The 23,065-nt window shown below is 45.4% G+C and overlaps 1 protein-coding gene across 2 annotated transcripts in view; it reads left to right on the forward strand.

The window, feature by feature from the left end:
* Positions 1 to 23,065, forward strand: part of KDM1A (lysine demethylase 1A) — a 1,518,024-nt gene that overhangs the window by 433,657 nt on the left and 1,061,302 nt on the right. The window lies entirely within an intron of this gene.

Below are 23,065 nucleotides of genomic sequence, written 5' to 3' on the forward strand. Positions count from 1 at the left end.
CCGAGATCTGGTGTTTAGGGATACAGCCCGGGTTCCTAAGCACAGGGATCCCCAGACTTCGTCAGTAATGTCTATGACTAGGTCTCTGTCCCAGGCCCCATGGAGCTTCACCAGTGTTTTGTTGCCATGGCTTTGCAGCAGGTCATACAGTCTGGCCACCCTGCACAGAGGTTCCTTTCATGATTGTTGGGGAGAATTCTCAAAAATGTGCCAATTCCCTCTACCTTGGAGACGCCCTGCACTTTGCTGGATTTTGAGGACTTTATTTTTTTTTTTTACCTGGAGAGAGAGACCCTTTTTCCCACTCTCTCATGTATCTTTGTGTGCATTTTACCTCTGTTTCTTTTGGTCATGGAGTCTGACAAACTCCATAGGCATCATCTTGTACATTGTGTCACACAGCATCTTCAGTGCAGTGGCACAGGGAAGTCTTGATTTCCCAAGGTTTAAATACCTTCTCTGGGATCAACTACTGTTTACCAGAGCAGTAAAGTGAAATTAACTTTACTAAGCATTGTACTTGCTAGACCCAGGACACCCTATCTTAAAAGAGTGCTGGAGGGGTTACTTCGTATCCCCTGTGTCTAAATGCTCATGTAACATTTTTTATGTTACCCTTTCCTCATTTGACTGGCTGGTGGCAGTGGTTTCGTTTTGAACTACCTTGGTTTGCATTTACCACGGGAGCTATCTCTTTCAAAATGACGTCCAGCCATCTTTGATAAAATGATGCCAGGTCTTCTTTTTTCGCCAGGTCTTTGTGGGAAGGTCCTTGTAGAGAGTTTCTCTGCGTGCCAAACCAGGTTTCGTCTCTTTGTTCGTTTCGCCTTTGGCAGGGTTTCTGAGAGAAACCAGTCTCTGGTGCCCAAGATTCTGGGGTAGGCAGGAAGTGAGGGTGGTGCCAGACACTTTCTGTACTTAGTCTCCTAGGAGACCCAAATGCACTCTGTGGTGATTGGCTAGCTGAACGTCCGGCAAGGACAGCCACCCTGCTGGGTGAGTGACAGCTAGACTGGAATGAATGGGAGGGAACTGAATAAAAGGCGAGTCTTTTGGCTTGGAAGGCAGAGTCTGCGGAAGAGCTTGAAGAGGACGGCTGATGCAACTCCTGGACCGTTGGTTTGCCCGGTGAAGCCCTGCTGCAGGTCTGAATCTCCAAGTTCGCATCGACAGATAAGCCCCTGCAAGGACGACTTCTCCCTTTTGAGTTGGTGCGACCAATCAACTCCAAAGTAAGCCACCTGAACACCCATCTCGGAGCTGGTTGAATTTCCTCACAGTTGCTGCAGGAACCGTATAGCCAGGGAGAGGGACACCAGATTGTGTACGTTACTCTTAGGCTTGCCTAAAGCTTTTGGAAGAGCCTCCGGACTCCCACAAAACAGGACTGACCAAGCCTGAGCCCCATCAGCAGAGTGCGGGACCCCAGAAGCAAGGACAGTCCACCTCGATAGCCAGGAACCGCGCTTATTGCCATTTGCTGTACCACAAGGAGCTGAAACGCGAAACAGCCACTGAAAATGAAGTTTGCCGTTTGCCAGTGCAGTAGTCCCCCGACGTCCTCCCTCTTGTCCCCACGACTGAGGCCCAGGAACAGCAAGATCTGCAGAGCTGCACTGGAACAGAATTCATTAGCTGCATCTTTTCTTCTTTACAAAGGTACTGTAAAACAAGTCTAAGAGAACTTACCTATTACTTTAGAAGTGCTTGTAACTTCCACAACTCACAAGTCTAATCATCTTGTGGCCCTACATTTGATAATCCTTTTCATCAAAGACTCCTAATAACTTGTGCAAAGACTTTTCTATTACTTACCAGAGGTGCTTTATCCTATCCAAGACTTTTTCTCATTGGCTTTGGCTTTGGCTTAGCCTATTGAATTGAATGACTCTTCTAGTGAACTCTAAAAGTATCTGCACTGCTTTGGAATATTTGTTCTCTTGTGTTCTAATAATCTTTGCCTTTTTACCAACTTATTAAGAGTATTCTGGATGCCAACAGTAAGGTATTAATGTCCCGAGCAACCTTGTTACTGAAGTCACCTGTGGGTGGGTGTTGGTTGTGTCTGGGGGCCATCCCAAAAGGGCCTTGTCTGATTCAGGAACTCAACGTGTGCAGTATTGAAGTATATTTGTGTTACTATTCTATTGCTCCCTTCTGAAAAAGGCTTTATAACTTACTGATAAATTATTGTTTATAGAAGAAAACTTGAGTGTAAGAGTTTATTTGAAAACCTGTTACTGTGAATCTTAGTAACTCCACTACAGCGCACATTTCCCCTCTTGAGATAAGCCTGGCTGCTCAACACGCTACCAAAACTTTATAGTACAAGCTTATACCAAAGGTTGGGTTGCCTATACCTGTAGTCATAGTTGTTTGTAGTGTTCCTGGAGGGTACTGCATTCAAACTTTGCTTAACAATTGTATCCAACAGTGGCTCGCCAGGTGGCTGCACTGGAAACTCAGCCCATGTTTTCTTGGCTGCTCGGCGGAGTCCGGCATATTTCAGCCAGCATGATGACTGCCTGCGTAAGGGCCCTGGTCGATCTTGTAACGTTACAAAGGATCTTGTGTTGTACACATCGCCTGCAGCTATGTATCCATCTGCCGCCCACTGCCGTACTGCTATTTTGCTCATCTTCGGGAGGGATGGGAAGAGGTTCCACAATGGCAAGCCTCTGTGGTATGGGTGCAAGTTATCTAGCATTTTCCCAATCTTACCCCAACCTAATCTGTTTTAGCGATTGGATTGTTGACCTCTGGGTTTTTCTACAGCGGTGGTAGTATCAATGAGCGGACATCGCGGATGCCGACTGTATGCCGTTCAATTTGAAGGTGTGGATGTTGAGCCCTTATCAAACCCATCAGCTGCATAGTGTGCCTGGGCAGCCACCCAGGGTGTCAAACCGCACCTGCGTGCCACATAGTCATTGATCGCCAACTTTAGTGCATCAAAGAATGCAGGTTCCGGCCACAACGGTATGTTTAGGAAATAATAAGTCATTTTTGGGAGAATGATTATTTTAAGGAGTGACACGCGGCCTGCTATTGTGAGTGGAATTTTCCCCCGGATACGTAGCATGGCAATTAATTGAGGCAGGTATGTACCGTAATTGCGGGCACAGAGGGGTGCAATGTGGTGTGCCACGATGACCCCCCCCCCCCCCCCCCCCCCAGTATTTAATTTCTAGTGAACACCAGGTGAATCCCATAAGATCTGGCTGGGCGATAGTTGTGTTGCTAAGTGCGAATAGTTTATATTTGGTGCAGTTGACACTTAGTCTGGATAAGGTCCCAAAGGAAAGGACATCTTGCATGATTGGGGCTAAATGTTTCTCTGGATCACGCACAAATAGAAGAGCATTGTCAGCATACAATGAGATCATTTCAGGTTTGCCTAAAAGTCTGATCCCTCGATGTGCCTGTTTATAGCAAATCGCATCTATCACTATGGCGAACAATAGAGGTGACCGTGGACAACCGTGGCGGGTCCCGCTCTGAATATTGATGGGGGCCGAGGGAACTCGGTTTACAGTAACTCTGGCAGAGGGCTGTGTGTATAACAGTGGCATCCATGATATGGTCTAAAGTTGCATTTACCTAAAACTACCCACATAAATTGGCTCAAAGGCCTTCTGTATGTCCAGGGCCGTGGAGACTGCCTGCGTCTTCCGACCGACATGCGCCAGGATATTGAAAAGGCGTCACAGGTTGAGTCCCGTAGATCGGCCTGGGTCAAAGCCAGATTGGTCCGGATGAACAATGTGCCTCATATAAGGGGCTAATCGTAGTGCCAATAAGTTTGGGTTTATGAGGGAAAGGGACGATCAGAACCACACTGTTCAGGCGGTTTGTTAGGTTTAAGTAATATTGTAATCACTGCTTCGTGCAGTGTGGAGGGAGTATTCCTAAAGTATAGGCCTCTTCCCATAGGTCAGTTAATTTGGGAGTGATGCAGAACTTGAAGTGTTTAAAGAACTCCATTGCTAGGCCATCTGTGCCAGGGGCCTTGTCGGATGGAAGGGCTTTGATTGCTTGGGCTATTTCCTCAGGGGTTATGGGGCGATCAAGGTTTTCTCTGGCTTCATCAGACAGTACAGATAACGGTAGGCTATCTAAGAAGGTATCTATGTCTGGGAGGATCACCACATCTGAGTTGGCATACAGTGTAGAGTTAAAGGAGTGGAATACCTGGTTCACCTCTGGCGTGGTATGGACCAGCGTCCCAGGCATGTCTTGCACAAATGGGATATGGTGATTGCGCTTTGCTTGTCTCACCATCCTGGCTAGTTGCTTGCCAGGGCGTTCACCCTCGCCGTACTTTACCATGCCTGGATTGTCCAGGAACTTCAATTCCCTGTCTGCATGTGCCCGGAGTCTGTCAAGTTCAGTTTTAATATCTCCCAGTATGGATCAGCTGGATGCAGACATATAGAGGGCAGCCCGCTGCAGGTCTTGTGCTGGGGTGCCGCCAGGGTCCAACGTCCCACGACTCCTGCCGCAATCACACGTGAGGGACCAGTTGTTTATCCGGCGGCCGCTGTGCAGTGCCAACTAGTCCAGCGGTTGTGTGCTGCAGGGAGAGAGCAGGGTGCACGGCCAATCACCTTGCATCTGCGGCCTCAGCTGCTAGGGTTTCAGAGGCACATCGGGAAGATTGGCGAGGGTCGGACTCCACTATTCAGTTGCACGGACGTTCTGCGAGCTGGGCAGCACTTGTATTTTATGTTTCGCACCCTGTATATCAGGATTGTAGCTGCATATTGGTGCCGGGCTGCAGAGTTCTATCCTTAAACAGCCATTTTGGTCGTGCGTTACAGCGCCCCCAGAATTGAGTATTTTAAATGCACCAATAAATTGAAGCTTTAATAATGGTCTCACATGGTGCTGATGGTGTATTTTGTAAAGGTTCTTTATGAATCTAAACAAATAAAATGATGTTTTTAAAAAAAAAGGAAATGTTTTCAAACTTGTTCAGTAAGTTGCTCATTGACAAGCCCATACTGCACAGTGAATTAAATCAAAATGCCACTATTCTTAATGTATATCTGTCAAAGCAAATGTGATGCTATTGCATATACAGCAGCATTCTTACAAACATACATAAACTTACAAGAAGGCAGATCTCCCACCTCTTCGTCCTGAGCATTTTGCAATGACTTGTACAATAATGTCCTGGTCGTCTCCTGTAGAGGAAGTATTGACAATGCAAAAATATAGAAAATCTTTTACCAGAAATTGGTTTACGATTTTAAAAGTTGTAAATAGTTATACCACAACAGTGTTTGTTGAACATTCAACGCAAAGAAATACACGGGTGTATATTTAATGCCTGTTTAAAAAACAACCAAATTATGAGTTGTGAAGATTTCTATAGCAAAAATAAATAGCTTCTAGTATAGCACGTGTAAAATGTCTGTCTGCATATAGATTCATGTAAAACTAAATAAAGCATACTTGAAAGACTAATGATGCATCAGTAGTTTTTGGTAAACCTGTACAAATTGAAGATTGACCCTGTTGAAAATGAATGTCCCAATAGAATGATTCAAAGGCAAAAAATATCGATAAAACAGACACTGAAAAACAAAAACCACCAACCACTTTGCAAGGCATCTAGGCTCACAGTATGCTCAATGGAAGTGTCTGTCTCTTCCACAGTACTAGAGGGCACTTTCATTAACTGTATCTACATAATGAAAAGAGAAAAAAATACGTTTAACTCTGGTAATTACATATGCTCCAATTAAATCCTTATAGGGATACCAACATCTGTACCACATACATTCTTGGATGTAAAACGATGTATAAGAAACAAAGTTTAAAGTTATGATGGCAATATTTTGGTAATGTTACATGCATTCTTTAGGAAATAAAAACTGAAATTAGCAGATGAGCATTACAGGAGTTAATGTTATAATTTTAGTTGGAGGAATATAAATTTGACACTTTTTTTCTACTTCATACCTTCTATTCTGTGTATATGCTGAAAAGCAGTGGGAACAGCATTTGGAAGTAAGTTGCTAATCATTCTGGAACAACCCGTTTTGGAGTACTTGAAGACACGTACATATCGGATGAAAAGAGCATGTTGCACACACCGAAGCGATTACCCCTTGCATTTGCAAATACATCATTGGCTCGGCTTTCAACCTTGGAATCTGGAAAGCCACAGTTGAGCAGCTAAACAATGTGGAAAATGTGCAGCACTCTTCCGGGAAGTCCTGGCATGACTGACCAATAGATGAAGGCATTTTTGGCCACAAACGAAGCGCCAGAACTAAGAAAAGAAAATTAATTTTCACAGATGTAAATGATCGACAAAACAAATTAGAAAGTTAGAATGCAACCTATACAAAACAAATTAGAAAGTTAGAATGCAACCTATAACAGAATCTTGTCATTACACAGCAAAGCTAAATTGTGATGGGAAGTATTTAAAAAGTTTAGAGAACAAAAAACATAGAAAGGCTTAACAGAATATAAAAATATTATAAATGAATTTCCAAAATTGTAATAAGAAAACCAGATATAGCAAGACATGAAATACCTGTTTAAATATGTAAGTAGTGATTCTGGAACGAAGACCAATTGCTGGCAAAGTCTAATTTCAGTAGTTGAAAGCAGAGAAGTGGTCTGCCTAAGGATTAGAAGTCTCCTTTATATACTGGTATGAAGGGGTGTACATGTGAAATGGGAACGGATACATGAAGTGGAGTCCTTTTTTTGAGGGCTGGAAAATGCTTTGACGTTTTATGCCAATATGTTAGGTCTAGAATTTGAAGTGGGGGGCAGGGGTGATGCTGCCTCACAAGGTGCAGGGGAAGTCTGTCTGCATACAGGGGCCCTTGAAATGTGTTCATTCGCAGGCAGAGCCTTCAAAGTAGAAGCTGTAGCCATTTGGTCAGGGGCATCTGATGCAAGATTCCTTTCGTGGTACATTGGGTACTAGGGCCGTTCCGGCACCCTCCATGACCATTGTCCCATCCCTGAAATGTAGAGCATAGCTAAAGCAACACTTTTGAATAAAGGGGTTAGGGGGATCACAATGTAAAGTGAGGGACAAATGCATACATCTGCCTGCTGGGCCGGTGATGTATGTTGATTCATATGGATAGCTTTCAAAGAACAAGTTTTATGCACCTCGTTTGGGTGACATGCTGTGAATGAGTTTCGAAATTAGTGCCTTTCCTAGGTTACTAAAGGACCAGTGGTGCACCTTTCTTACATTTACTGCAGTGCATTTCATGGTCTCAAACACATCCCAGTGTTGACATACGTTTAAAGTCGGGTAGTTTTAATGTGATTGTATGTTAATATTTTCATGATGCAAAAATGTGTAGTATGCCTGATACTTTGCTATTCGGTTGAGATTTACAAAAGTAAAATAAAACACAAACACAAAACTGAGTACCTGCATGAATTCACAACACAGCTTTTGTATATTTATCCTCTTACGCATACTAAATAACACATACTTATATTTTTTATTCAAAAACCACCTTGAGCTAAAAATATGGTTTACAAAAAGTACCTTGTCGTAATTTCATTAACATTTCAATGCCATCGAATGTCCCTACTATACCTAATCAAAAAAATGGAGAAATGATACAAAATATAAACATGGCCATCTCATAATTATATTGTTTGGGCCATGGTTTGGGTGACTTTGACAAGACCTTTGGATTGTGGTCACCCATGAATCTTTTGATTAACAGTTTATTTTGAAACACAATACATTGTGTCTGTGGTGTGCCATTCTACTCATACTTTATTCATAAATGTAAACTTTTGAAATGTACTTTGTGAGGTGATAAGGATAGCAATAATATATCTTACAAGATCAATGTGTTTTTTGCCATGTGATCGGTTTGTTTATACAATGTTTTATGTGTAAAATATAATTTTAGGATAGTGTACAAAACAAGACTTTGTGTTCCCAGTAACAAATCAATTTGAAAGACTAACTTCAACGATTAAAATAACACTTAAAGTAAAATTAGTAAATATTTGACATTGCTCAACATTATCCCTTGTATTAAAAAAAAGTGAAACGATGCATGAATTGCTTGGAAGTTCCTCACTTAGGACACTTCACATGCAGGTATGACTCTATGGACTCTGGCCCCCAATTTTCAGTGAATACACCACATATAGGCTCTATAGTCCACAAGCATGTACCATCTGTGTAAATAAGAGAAATTGTTTAGTCGCATTGTGACATGTAAATTGTACAATGTTTGCTTATTTAAAAAAAGACTAGAGCTAGAAATGTGCAACAATAAAAGTACTGTTCAACAATATATAGTTAGAAAAGAATACAATTGAGATCGATGTGCATCTGTATTTTAAAGTTATTTGAAAGTAAATTGTACAAAGATTTTTTCAGGAAAAAGGGAAACTTAATACTCGCTCGTTGCTGGGAACATGAGGGTAAACAGTGCCACGAAATGTGTTCATTAGCACCATCAGCATTCTCAGAATAGAACATGTAAGACTGGCTGCCCTGAAGTGTGTTTGGAGGGTTGGGCATAGTGGTGGAGATCATCTTCTGATATGTAGGCCACGCAGTTGTTTTCATGGCAACAAGTGTTTTTGACCAAAGTTGATATGACTTTCCTACAATGGCATTGCACACAGAGGATGTTTGTCTTGGTCGTGCACTATTGTCATAAGGGGGGGGGTTGTATTGCGTTGTGGGCTGCTGTCACATAGAGGGGCTCATGCTATTTATTGCTGCCAGGGCACTGGACATTATAGAGATTGCACAGCAGATTAGACTATCACACGAGGGTGGTTGTGGGCCCATGTGGTTCACAGCTATCAATTTCACAAAGTTAAGACCCACCGAAAGAATAAATGTAAATGATTGATGTATGGCCTGATCCAGATGTCTTTGAAATGGTATTATCCAAATTGATCTTTTACAATTGACCTTTTGTCCAAATTGACCGAATTATAGTGGTCCTAATTGACCTTCTGCACAATTGACCTTTGTAGTAGTATATATGTATTGGGTTGGTTTTGGATTATAAATAACATAAAGGGACCTTTTAAATTGGGTCAATTATCCTGAGGTCAATTGTGAAAAAGTTAATTATTATACATCCTTTGAAATTGGTCCATTTTAACACGCAAGTGCACCCCTCCTTTAGTGCGTTGCTATAAAAACTGAATCACAAAACAGAAAAATCTCTAAAAACAAAGCTGTATGTTTACAAACTTTTACAGATATGACTGTGCGGACACCAGGTATTTTATTTTGCAAAACAGTTTGTATGTTTGCTTGCTGTTACAGCACACAATTAAACCATGTTATTACTCGGAACTAAAATAATCTAAGTGGCGTTGCAAAGCAGAGAGGGTGTGGGGCACAGAGAGGAAGAGATGACGGCCTTAGCAGGCAAGTTTATCAATCTTCATTGAATAGTCAGGTTTGTAGGTGTTTCGTGACTTGTAGCAGGGAGGTGACTTGACAAATGTTTGTGGGAAAGGTGTTTTATAGATAATGGCACATCAGTTAACCTTCAGTGGTTTCTACTGCTGTACCTGAATATGAGAACCTTAAGAGTAGTTTAACGGAGCAAAGCGCTCTGGCAGGGAGATGATGCAAAACAGTCTTTGAGATAGGTGGGGGTTTTGCTGAAGGCATAGCCATTTAAATCAGATCTTTTTACAGGAAGCCAATGGAGAGCACTCTCTGGTATGGGTGTCTTTTTTTAGTTTTTTATTCTCTCATAGAACATTTAATCAAGTACAATTGCATTTAGAATGTATGTATGTATTTTATGCTTTATCTAGATGGCTACATTTTATTTGCTTTTTCCAGAGTTTGAGATGCATCACCTGGCTTTCTTTTTTTCTCTTTGCTCTCTTGCATATATATTCTATTGTAGTTTGGTTTGAGCCTAAAGTGTTCCATCATTCTTGCTAGATGATTGCCTTAGTTTGTCTCTGGTAGATATTGTTTTATCTGTTTTACATAAGCTGTGGAAATTTTATTTACTTATAGGTAATACTTTATTCCTAAATACATAGTCTAAACCAACACAGATGGGTCTATGGGGAAAAAGATTGGTGACCTGCACAGAATTAGAACTACGTGTAAATCCTCCCGAGCCCTTGGACCGGATGGGATATGTAGTTCCCTTACTAAGAAAAATCCTTCACGGGTTGGTGGTTTGGATCAGCGAGACGCAAACAATCCCGGCCTCGTGGCAAGATGGCATAATTGAGCCACTATTTAAGAAAGGAAACCACTTGAATCCAAGAAACTATCACCTGTTGGCGATGTTAGATATTCCATCGAAGATATTCCCCCACCTTTTATTACAGGAATTGGAAGAATTGTCTGTTAAGTGCAACGTTGTTCCTGCCAACCAGTTTGGCTTTCGCCAAGGCTCCAACACCACTATAAATTGGCTAACTTTGTAATGTAGGTAACCACTAAAATCAAGGAATATTTTTTTACATATAGGTACCTGACTGAGGACCTCTATCCATTTCAACTAACAATCACTACGGTATGGCACTTTTTTTTTTCTGTACTTAAATACTGCATTCTGTATCATAACATCCTAGGAGCTCTTGAGAAACAAGATTATCAGTAATCCACTAATGTATTACAGAAGTACTGAGGGCACCATATTGAATGAGGTTCAGACCTTGACTAGAACCTAGTGAAGACATAAGCCTGGTAAATATAATTATATAATTCAAATGTTAATCCACATGCAACTCAGTAAGTCTACTTAAGTTTTGCAACATGTTAACACTCGTATATGGTTTTCTGTAAATGTTTTTTTTAACTAGAAACAGTCCCTGAAGATGGTCATTAATGACCGAAATGCATTGGACATAATTTGCAACAGGCCCCTTTCTTAAACCAATTTTGTTATTACTGCTACATCATTGGATGAATTATTATTTTTTCATATTTTTGAAGACTACCATAATGGAAATTATACAACAAATCAAGTGGATCCCCACACAGGTCCTTCCAGCAGTCTGGGACAACACACCTAGACAAACAATTGGCAAATCTAAGCTCCTTGATGACATTAAACTGAAGTCTATAACAACTGCGGGTGCCATAAGTGCCTTTGCCTCAAGGGGTTGTGGCTACTCCATAGGTGCAATCCTACACCTGTATTGGGCTAAGATTGCCTCTGTTATTCTATACGGGGCAGAAATATGGGCTCTGGCACAGGTCAAAGAATTTGGCAAATTAGAAGCCATGATAATCAAGAAGCTACTAAGATTGCCCCCTCGGATGGCCATTGAAATGCCTTAAGAGTTTAACAAGAGGCCCATATATGCGAAGCTACAATTAAGCTGTCTGCTTTTGATTTGGAAGCCACACAATGCTCTAGCTGACTCAATGCTGGGCATTCAGTACGCAGCTCTGAAATCTAAAATTAACTTTGTCAAGCAGCTGCTTGATTAACATCTGGCCTGTAGCAAAAAAATGGCTTGCTCTGGCACCAAGTATTAGATTGGTCCATTAAGAAATACAAAAAACATATCGAGGTTCTTGTTTACACACAGTGCAATGAGCAATTAATGGCAGACCTTGCGACCAAGAGCCACGCGGCTAATTTCATAGAATAGAATACAATTTAAATAGAGAAAAGGTGCCGAGCTATATTTCCAGCTTCTCAAAAATGTTACTGTATGGGACTATTTAAAGGGTAGGTTTAATACAAGTGTAAGGTGTTTCTCCCCTTTTTATCTGTGGGAATGATTGAGCCGCAACCTGAAGGAGACCTGAGCATAGGAGTGCAACACCTTACTGCACACATGTGCAAAAACAATGAAAACCCAGGGGGACTTTGGATGGACCCTCTTGAGTCTAATGTCGATCAGCCCAGAGGACGGACAGCTATACTGGTGCCCCTAGTGTAATAAACAGACACAGCCTTATTTCTTGTAGTAAGCATGGACCGCTTTTGTTTGTTATAGAAAACTGTCAAACCAATCCTCAGTTCACTTGTGTAATATTACATACTTTGCTCCTAACAGAGAAGCTCTCTGCTAGTACTTGCCAGAAAACAATACTTTAAAGTTCTCCTTGGATCCCTTTTTGGTGTCAACACTTTCACATTAGCTATAATAATGAAGTAGGTCCAGTGGGATCACATTGAGAATAAATGCATTCACATTTGGTAACTAAATACTTAGACCAGTGCATTCACATTTTGTAAATAGATAATTAAATAGATCTGTGGTATCTCCTTGAGAAGTAATGCATTCATTTAGTCAATAAATACTTAAATAGGCCAGTGGGTTCACTTGAGAACCGGTGCATTTACATTTGGCAAACAAATAAATAGCTCAGTGGGTTCACTGGAGAGAACCATTGCATTCACATTTGATCAATAAATAAATGGATCGTACCAGCGTATCCTCACTGCTGGTAGCAACAGAATGTCACAGGGACGTACAACACTTAACACAACAATCACCCAGTCCGGCTACCAGGCTGTAAGCCACCTCTGTTTTGAGCAAGGGAAGCCACCGCCCCGTGCAAATAAAACCGTGAGAGATGGAACTGTAGCAAGCCTAACCCGCGGACCAAGACAGGCCTCTGGAAAATACGTGGGACCCTTCAACTAGCTTGGCGGCCTTGACACAACTGAGGACCTGGGTGCTCTGTGTCGGTCTGGAGCTCGCTTCTCTCCTTGTATCTCCAGGCGCTCTGCCCCTCACGAGCCCCCCAGGGCTCTTAAGCTCCCGGGGTCTTTCCGTTTATCTCCAAAAGCAGGGGGGCTTGTGCCGGTCTTGAGGTGAAATCACCTCGGAGACAGCCCCGCTCACCCTGCTGGTGGAGCCTACCATGTCTCTACTGGCAACTCTGCGTGCCAAAACCCACGCAGCAAAGTGAAACGAACATAGAGCGAGGACAATAAACAAACAGGCCAGTCGAACAAAATGTGACACATAGCTCACGCACATACTGAAACCCACAGGAAATGCGGGTTTACTCAAGGCAAATTAACTAGTCGGGTCATGGGCTAATATATATTGAGACAGCAGCCTTGAGACCGCTTAGACACCTTTTGATGGCCTATGAAGCCTTGTTGCCCGTTAGATTGTATTTATTGGGAGCAGTAGATCCAGAGGAGCGGCTAGATGCAGAGGATCTGTGGGAATTATTCATGTGCACCAACCTGGAGACATATATCCATCATTTTTCAATGTTTTGGAGGAAAATTGTTTTTAACGTTGGTGATTTATGCTAGGTAGTTTATGAACCTTTGGGAAGTATGATTTGTAATGTAAGGATATGTTTGGTTACGATATTTTAAAAGTTGAGTTGCTCAACACTATAAAATGCATTTAAAAAAAGACAGATGTTTAATTCGGTAATACCATAAAACATATACATTCCAAAGTATAGTACATAATTAGACCGCACCAGTTAAGAGACACACAGATTTTCAATCAGTGATCTAATGGACCCTGGGCTGATACCATAAGATGCTTAGTGCATACATTAAATCCAATACTATCCTTTCAGTAATTTGACCGTGACAATTAGAATAAATGTCCATTTTCATTAACCCAATTTGGGTCAAGACTGGATTTAATAAACTAGCAAATAACTTTTTGGGGGACAATATTACTAACTTCATTAAAACAAGTAGTTATCTGCTGTTTAGTTTGATCATTTGGTCCAGCCAGTATAGTTTCAAACGTAGAGAATATTTAAGCTATTTCAATTAATTTAATTAATGCCACTATAAAATCTTACTTTCTAAGTATAGAGCAGTATAATATATATTTGCTGTAGTGCGACAACGTAGATGTATATTTTATGTTTTCTCCAGGCTTTCTTGCATGAGGGGCACCACAAAAAAGAGCTGTTTCGTCATGGATTAAACTGTATTTCCATCTGTCAAACTGATTTCTCCTCCACTTGGTTGTAAAAACTCAGAGGCAGGATCCTAAATCTAAATTTCAATAGGTGCTTTCATTGATTTACACATTATACAGTTAGTCCTCATAGCCAGCTCTACACTTCAGATTGTAACTTACTAGATACAGGCACTAACACCACCTGACCAGGTCTTCTACATTGTCCACTCTTTGCACGCCTCCGTCACCACCATTTTAGCATGCGTTCCATAACCTTGTGGATTTTCCCACTTTTTGGGGACACAGATATTGCGTAACATTGTTTTAACATAAGGAACCATGTGATTTGATCAGCACCAGCCGTCGTGATTAGAGCTTGAGTGATTAGCAATGCACCACGATATTAAGACAGTTCCACATCTTAACCCAATATATGAGCAGTTTTAATCTTGGGCTGAATGCTATTCCATTCAATCCCAACTCATCCTTGTAAGAAGGCGATGGAGGACTACATGGAAGACCCAACAATCTCTTAAGGAATTTCCTATCCTTTATTTCCACCATTTTTATATTACTGTGCCCTCATAATTCACTCCATATGCAGAATGATATTGCTTGCAGTTTATAAACCTCCACAGCACTTGAAATTGCCCGGTCAGCAGTTTGCTTGGAGAATTTTATTAATGTGCCATCCCCTCCCTTTCACTCCCCACGCGTTCAAGCATGTTACTTTTTATTTAGTTGAGGCTTCCAGTTTATTGCATTGTCTAAGTATGCACTATTCCTCCTTATTCATGTTTCCTGCTTTGTACCATTTGTGTATAATACTATGCGTATAATGCCAGATGTTTTTTAAAAACACATTTTCCCATTATTTTGTAATGTGAAATCATAAATTTTTTATGAATTGAAATGTTCCTTCTGCATGACATTGAAGCATTTGTTGATTCACTTCCAAAGCTAGACACCCTTGCTGGATTATAATTTTATATAAAGAGAAAATGTGTACTTTAGGAGCTTTACCTCGCATGAGGCCATATTCCTCTGGCTGGCCCATTTGAATTCTCAATTTTTTAATCACAATTGTATCTCAAAAGTACTCCATCGCTTGACGTTATTCCTTCCAGAAAGACACGTGAAGAAGTGGGGCCTCAAAACAACCCTATTGTGGATTTTATCACAGTAGCACCAAATATGATGCACACATACCTTGATATAGATGTATTGTATGCCCTTGTTTTTTTTGTTTGTTCTCTCCTATGTCCCGATCCTGGCCCAGCTGGTGTCCTTTTTATGTTGCTGAATTTGAAGCAGCACAGATGTTTGCCGATCATAATACCTTTAAACAATATATCACTGTTTGGAGACTCTATAGCAATATATTTATGATATTCAATGGGAACACACAGGATCTCTGTTCTCTGTTACTTCTGCGCATGGTTGAATGGAAGGAATCCTCACCTAAGATTTACAGGCATATTGAGGGATCGTGAAATCCATTTCTTGGATCTGCCGATGGAGGTAATAAATAAACTATCATCCATGGTATATAAGAAACACACTGATTGCAATGACCTTTTATTCTACAGTAGTGTTGCGAGAGAATTTACAGTTGGGGCAATTTCTTCGATACAGGAGGTCATTCTCTATTATACAAGAGAATAAACTTCACGCTAAGTATATTACTGGACAACTGGCACGTAGAGAATATCCCAAAGGCATCTTGAAACAGGTTTCAAAACGAGCCCAGAACACCCCGCGAGATCCGACTCCAACAGAGAGACTGATACAAAATTGAACATGGTTACATCAGTGTTCACTTATTCACTTCTCTAACAAAAATCAAAAAAGAAATCGTTAAACTTTGTCCAGTCCTTAATACTGGCAAAGTTCCTATTGAGCAGCCCTGCTTTGCAATAACACGGAGGAAGAACTTTCAGGACATAGTGCTTCATGACACAGGTGGTCATCAGAATATAGGTCCAACACATAATTTAAGGGTATCTCTGGACAGCCTCTGCCGGACTGCCACTGCCTAAGGGCCACAAGACAAAGGGAAATTCTCAAACAGCTACAGTCCGTGTTCGCCTGGGAAGCCTGCAGTCAACCAGCAGTGACTGTTAAGTGTGGTGTGGGAGGGGACTGCAGCAATTACTGTACTCCATTAAAACCTCACCACTCTTATTACCTATAATAAATATAGCCTTTTTGTGTAAGGCATCCATATCTCACACCTACTTGTGTAGGGTAGCCTCTCATTGTGTTTAGCTCATATGTTAGTCGGCCATATCCCACACTTGGCCTAATTGTGTAGGGCAGCCTCATCCTACTTTTTGCCCATTTGTGTTAGTCATATCTCGCACTTAACCTAATTGAGACGTGTAGTAATTTTCTGCATTTACAGCGCCCTTGCTCCTCCACGGGCGGGTGGCGGTTATATCTGCGCTGGCTGCCACCCTCTTCTCGTCATGGCCCGGGACTGCCACGGGAGGCACCACAATCACCTGGGACGTCCACTGGTCCTGCCGGGCAACGTGCCTATGTCACGGCGCTCCCTTCTGATCTCGGATCACGTCACTTGATGGCAGGCGTTCTCACGTGCAACGGTCCTCGCCGGACCCAGTTAGGTTCCACTACTTAAGGCCGGCAGACGCGAGGAACAGTGCGTCTTAACGCTCCTGTTATGTATGCATTCAATCTTGCTCTGATCCTCGTTCTGTCTTGCTCTGCCTCCAGCTCCCTTCCTTCTCTACTGAACTCCCCTGCCTTACCCTGCTCCTTTTGTCCTCCTTTTCCTGCCGTATCACTCTGTGGTGGCTCCCTGTGGGTACTACCACTTAAGACCCATTACCTCCCGGTTCAGTGGTTTCCACTGCCTTCACACCCTGTAAATCCTGGAAGGTGAGCCTGTGGTGTGGGGGAACCGCTCCCCAACCCAATCTGGGGTTGCTACTGCTCCGGGGAGGGGGGACTGGGTCGCCTGCCTGCACTGACCACAGCATCCTGGACGTTCCATGAAACGGTGCCTGCAAGAAGACGGTCAAGCCATCTCGATCCTCCAACTAGTGTTCCAGTAAGCAGAAACCCAATGATCAGGCCCTTGACAGGTAGCAGTATTCTGCATATAGCGAATGCAAGAACTATCCAGGTGCTTCGAATTGTGAAGATCAGCCATGCACCAAATTAGGTTCCAATTATGAAGATTAGCCACATGTCACACTCAGATTGTGAACTTCAACCAGGTGAAACGTTTACATAGAATTGTGAAGATTAGCCAAGCGCCACATTTAGATAGAATTATCAGATTAGCCTTGAAACACTTGTGTATAGGCGTTTTACAAATGCCATATCATATATCATATCATGCGGCACACTTAGATTTGTGAACATTAACCATGCGTATCACTAGAATTGTGATGATTAGTCATCCGTCACATTAGATCTAATTGTGTAGATTAGCCATATAGAAGAACGGAGAGTAGCCAAAGTACTACACCTGCTCCTGCTTTCTGCAACACATCACCCAAATACTACACATGCCCTCTGGGCTAGCCAAACCATGCACAAACACCCAACACTATTAACACACGCTTATAACATAGAACTGTGGATACTGGACCTTACCCATACAGATTCAATCCATTGCGCACAACCTTAAATACCATCAATCTACACAGAAACACACATTCGAGGGGATTGGGTCCTCCGACGTATTCCATATCTGACATGTAATCACCACAGCTGTGCTGCTTCGGAAACATTTTTCCTGCGTCGATGCGCCGTCGTCGAGGACCTCCGACGTCCGTCATCCGATGTGATAAGTAGGACGCACGACGCCCGTAGCCTCAGTTCTGTTTTTTCTGCGAACGTGTTGCTTCGTGTTTCTCGGTTTAAACGCCTCGACTCTTTGGAGTTCTGTTCTTTTCGGTTCTTCGAACCTGTTCGTTTTGTGAAAATCCTTTAGAAGATGTCTTCTACTTCGTCTTCGACCCCGCGTCCGGTTTTCAAGAAGTGCGGGGAGTGTGGGTCCAAGATGTCGGTGACGGACTCGCACGACGCCTGCCTCTGGTGCCTCGGGGAGGCCCACGACACGGATGATTGTATCGACTGCCAGTCGCTCACGTCCAAAGCCTTACGCGAACGTAAGAAGTTGTTGTCGGTAGGTCGGGTGTCCAAGCCCCGGAAGTCGAAGTCTGCAGGGCTTTCGACGGATGATTCGAGGGGTGACTCTCCGCGTCATCGGAAGTCTTGTGGGTCTCCTTCTAGGAGTCGGTCTCGCCACTCCTCAGCCTCTTCGAGGCATTCTCGGAAGCGCCGACACCGGTCGTCTTCCAGGTCCTCTTCGGAGGACTCTGCCCGGCACGTCGCTTACCCCTCCAGCCGTGCGACGCCGGATGAATGGGCTTCCTTCGGGAAGAAGATGCTGGCGATTCTTGAGTCACAGGGTACTCAGCCGTCCGCGCCCCCGAGTGGGGTCGGTCGTGTGAGGTCGAGAGACACCGCTCGCAAGAGTGGTCGGCACGAGTCACGGGAGAGGTCCCGTTCGGACAAGGGGACTCGTTCTCGACGTACCCGTTCCAGGTCCCGGTCCTCGACGCGTTCGAGACCGTGTGCACCTGTGAGGTCTTCGAAGAAGGCATCGACGTCTGTGGCGTCGAGGGCGTCGACAGGCTTTCTCGAGGCTCTGGCTCCGAGGAAGTCGTCGATGCCGTCGACGCTCGGGTCGTCGAGGGACACGCTCGGGGCTCCGGCCTCGAGGGCTGTGTCAACGCCGCCGAATCTGGAGGCGCTGCATCTGACGTCGATGCTGATTTCCTCGACGTCGACGCCGCTTCTCTCGGCGCCGATGCCGGTTCTCTCGACGCTGGCGCCGATTCGCTCGACGCCATCGATGCCTTTCGTGTCGGAGGTACCCCGTGGCACGGGTGGACCCCCTAGGAAGGCTCTGGTTAAGAGCAAGCACTCTAGGGTGCCTTCTTTTCGCCACCTGGACTATATTTCAGAGGCGGATGAGGATTCCGATGGCCTGGTTCCTAGTCAGGTTCCGGATCAAATTGTCTCGGGCCATAGTCAGTTTGACGAGTTGAGACAGTCACTGCATGATGCCAGTGGACTGGACACCTCTCCGGAGGTGGAGTTTTGTAGGCCTGAGCCTGGCTCTCATGCTGATTCTTCATACCGGCGCCTTATGGCTAGGGTTTCTGAGTACTTGGGATGGTCTGCTCCCCCAGGGGAGTTTGTGCAGGATGATCTGACGGACATCCTTGATGTTGGTCCCCCAACTGACCCGGTTCTGCCGTTCCATATGGCTTTACAGAGAAGGGTGGCGGCGGCTTGGACTGCTCCGGAGTGTCTCCCGGCGGTGGGCAGATCCTTGTCGCGAAAATACCGTCCAGCCAGTGGCGACCCCTGCTACTTGACCAGGCACCCCACTCCGGAGAGTTTGGTGGTGCAGGCGGCCACGGCCCCGGCGAAGCAGGCGTCGTACCCTACCATCCCTCCTGATAGGGACGACAAACGTTTTGATGGCTGGGCGAAGTAAGTGTTTTCTTCTGGTGGTATGGCGCTTCAGGCGGCCAACTCCATTTGTGCCTTGTCGCGTTTCACGCACACTCTGTGGAACTGTGTTGCGTTAGCAGCTGAACATATTCCCGAAGGGGACGAACGGGATGGTTTCCTTGCTATGGTCCAGGATGGTAAGGATGCCATGTGTGAGTCCGTTCAGTCGGGTTTGGACTTAGCTGAATGCGTCAGTAGGTCCATGGCGGCGAGCACCGTGATACGCAGGTTTGCGTGGTTGCGGAAGTCGGGGTTTGCTCCTGATGTGCAGTCCCGGCTCAACATGCCCTTTGATGGTGAGCACCTTTTTGGCAGCAAGGCTGACGAGAGCCTTGAGAGGTTGCAGACCTCGAAAGCTGCAGCGAAGTCGTTGGGCGCTGCAGTTCGCCAACCTCTGCCTTTTCGTCCTAGGGGACAGCAGTGGAGGGGTGGTTCCTTTCGCTATTACTCGTCCTTCAGTAAAGCAGGAGGAGCTGGCAGTCAAAGAGGCCAACGCAGGGGTACCAGAGGTGGACGACAGGGTACCCGTGGTGCCAAGGCCGCTCGGGCAGTTGCCTCTTTGCCCTCAGGTAACGCCGCAGCCGCTCCCACTCAGTCATGAGGCCATGTCCCATGGTTCGCCGGTTGGGGGAAGGCTGGCGCAGCATCATGTAGAGTGGCAAGCCATTACTTCAGATGTGTGGGTTCTGGAGATCATAACCCACGGCTACTGTCTTCCCTTTCGGCACAGGCCTCACGACAATCCACCGGGGAACCTCTTTGCGGTGTCCGGATCCGCTCCTTGCGCAGGAAATTCAAGCCCTGCTGGAGAAAGGCGCCATAGAACTGGTGCCTGTAGCGGAGAGGAACAATGGATGGTATTCCCCTTATTTTTTGATTTCCAAGAAAGACGGGGGATTGAGACCCATCATGGACTTTCGCGGTTTGAACAAACTCCTCAGGAAGGACAAGTTCAAGATGGTTACTCTCTCTCAAGTCCTCCAGGCCCTTCAGCTTCAGGACTGGTTTTGTCACTCGACCTCAAGGATGCTTACTTCCATGTGCCGATCCATCCCAAGCACAAGAAGTACCTGAGGTTCGCGGTTGGCGACTCGCACTTTCAGTTTCGGGTCCTGCCGTTCGGATTGACCTCCGCCCCGAGGGTTTTCACCAAGCTCATGGTGGGGGTGGCAGCGCATCTCAGACAAGGGGGGATTCACGTCTACCCCTACCTGGACGATTGGTTGATCAGGGGGAGCTCTCCCGAGCAAGTCCTGGATCATCTATCTGTCACCTGTCGCTCCCTTCACAGGCTGGGCTTCTCCCTCAATTTAAAGAAGTCCCATTTGACGCCAACACAGCGGCTCCAGTACATCGGAGCAGTGCTCGACACTTCCCTGGGGCAGTGTTTTCCTCCCCAGGTGAGGGCTCTTCACATTCAGCAGATGGTGCACAAGTTTCAGCATTCCCAGACGCTCCCAGCGTTCGAGTTCTTGAGGTTGCTCGGCCTCATGGCTTCCTGCGTTCTTCTGGTGCCAGAGGCTCGCCTGCGGATGAGATCTTTGCAGTGGGCACTCAAGACGCAATGGTCGCAGTCCTCCGGCAGGATGTCGGACTCGATTCAGGTGCCGTCCTCGGTCGCCCGGGACCTTCTGTGGTGGGCCGTCGAAGGCAACTTGATGAAGGGGGCTCCATTTTGGCTTCCCTGGCCGGAGGTGACGATCGTGACGGATGCATCCCTCACGGGATGGGGAGCTCATGCCAACGGGCTGACAGTCAGCGGTCGTTGGTCTCCGTCGGAGTCCAGACTCCATATCAATCTGTTGGAGCTGAGGGCCGTCAGGCTAGCCCTGAAGGCTTTTCTGCCGTCTGTGCGAGGGAAGAATGTCCTGATCCTGACGGACAACTCAGTGGCCATGCACTACCTCAACAAAAAGGGGGGGGGGGCAGGGTCACTTCCTCTGTGCAGGGAGGCGATGCAGCTCGAGTTCTGGGCCATCCAGCAGGAAGTTTTGATCTCGGCAGTTCATCTGGCCGGAGCCGAAAACGTGACGGCGGATGCTCTGAGCAGGCAGAGCGTGATCTCTCACGAGTGGGAGTTGGCTCAGGAGATTCTCCTGGAGATCTTCGCCCTTTGGGGGACCCCTCAAGTGGATCTCTTCGCCTCCAGTGTCAACCGGAAGTGCGAAAGGTTTTGCTCGCGGGAATTTCCTCCAAAAGGGGCCTTAGGAGACGCGTTCGTGGTGGAGTGGTCATTCCCGCTGCTGTACGCGTTTCCTCCAGTCCCCTTCATCCCGCAAGTGCTGCGGAGGTTACGGAAGTTCGGTTCCCGGATGATCCTCATTGCTCCGGCGTGGGCTCGGAGGACGTGGTACCCGGACCTTCTCGACTTGTCCATCTGCCCTCCACGTCGTCTTCCCTACCGAGACGATCTGCTCTCACGGGAGGGGGGTCAGGTTCTCCATCCAGAGGTCAGATCCCTCAACCTTCACGCTTGGCTTCTGAGAGGTTGAGGTATAAGGATTGGGACCTCCCTGAAGACGTGATGGAGGTGTTGCTTTCGTCCCGAAGGCCAGCAACAAAGTCTCTGTACCGTTGCCGTTGGCGTAAGTTCTGTGACTGGTGCAGAGTTCAGAATGTGGATCCTTTTGCATGCGACATCCCCATGGTTCTGTCCTTTTTACTTTCTTTGGCCCACAGGGGCTTGCAAGTGGGGGTACCATTAAAGGTTACCTGGCGGCGCTGTCCATCTTTAAGCGCTCGTTTGAAGAGTGTTCTTACTTTAAAATCCCTTTAATTTCAGTTTCTGAAAGGGCTCACTAATGTGTTGCCTCCGTCACCTTTCCTGGTGCCTGGTTGGGATTTAAACCTTGTTCTTAGGTTTCTTATGGGTGCTCCGTTTGAGCCTTTACATTCTTGCCCTTTGAGGCTGTTAACTCTGAAAACTGTGTTTTTAGTTGCGGTTACTTCCGCTCGCAGAGTGAGTGAGTTACAGGCACTTTCAGTTAAGCCTCCCTTCACTGTATTTCACAAGGACAGGGTTGTCCTTCGTCCTCCTTTTCTTCCGAAGGTGGTGTCGGAATTTCATTTGGCCCAGAAGGTTGTTCTTCCGGCATTCTATCCTCCTCCGCATCCTGGTAAGGAAGAGGAGAGGCTCCATAGGCTTGATCCTAGGAGAGCTTTGAGCTTTTATGTTTCACGCATGTCCCGGGTCAGAGTGGACGATCAACTCTTTATTGGTTACGCTGGGAAACGTTTGGGGCAAGCTGTGACGAAACAGACTGTCTCGCTGGATTATTTTAGCCATCTCGGAGTGTTACCGTTTGGCGGGTAAGGACCCACCGGTTGGCTTGCGGGCCCATTCTACCAGGGGTGTGGCTGCATCCACTGCACTGCAGAGGGGTGTTCCTGTTCGCAACATCTGTGATGCAGCCACCTGGGCTTCAGTACATACTTTTGTACGTCACTATTCCCTCGATTCCATCCGAGGGCAGGATCTGGCCTTTGGCAAGGCGGTCCTTTGCTCTGCTATTTGATTGGCTTTTCTAAATTTGATTCTAAATTCTTTCCCTCCTCCTTGCTCTGGTACTGCTTTGGGAGTCTGTCATAGATATGGAATACGTCGGAGGACCCAATCCCCTCGAAGAACAAGTTACTTTCTTACCTGGTA

This window comes from Ambystoma mexicanum, chromosome 11 (assembly GCF_040938575.1).
Source record: "Ambystoma mexicanum isolate Mex_15411 chromosome 11, UKY_AmexF1_1, whole genome shotgun sequence".
Lineage (NCBI taxonomy): Eukaryota > Metazoa > Chordata > Amphibia > Caudata > Ambystomatidae > Ambystoma > Ambystoma mexicanum.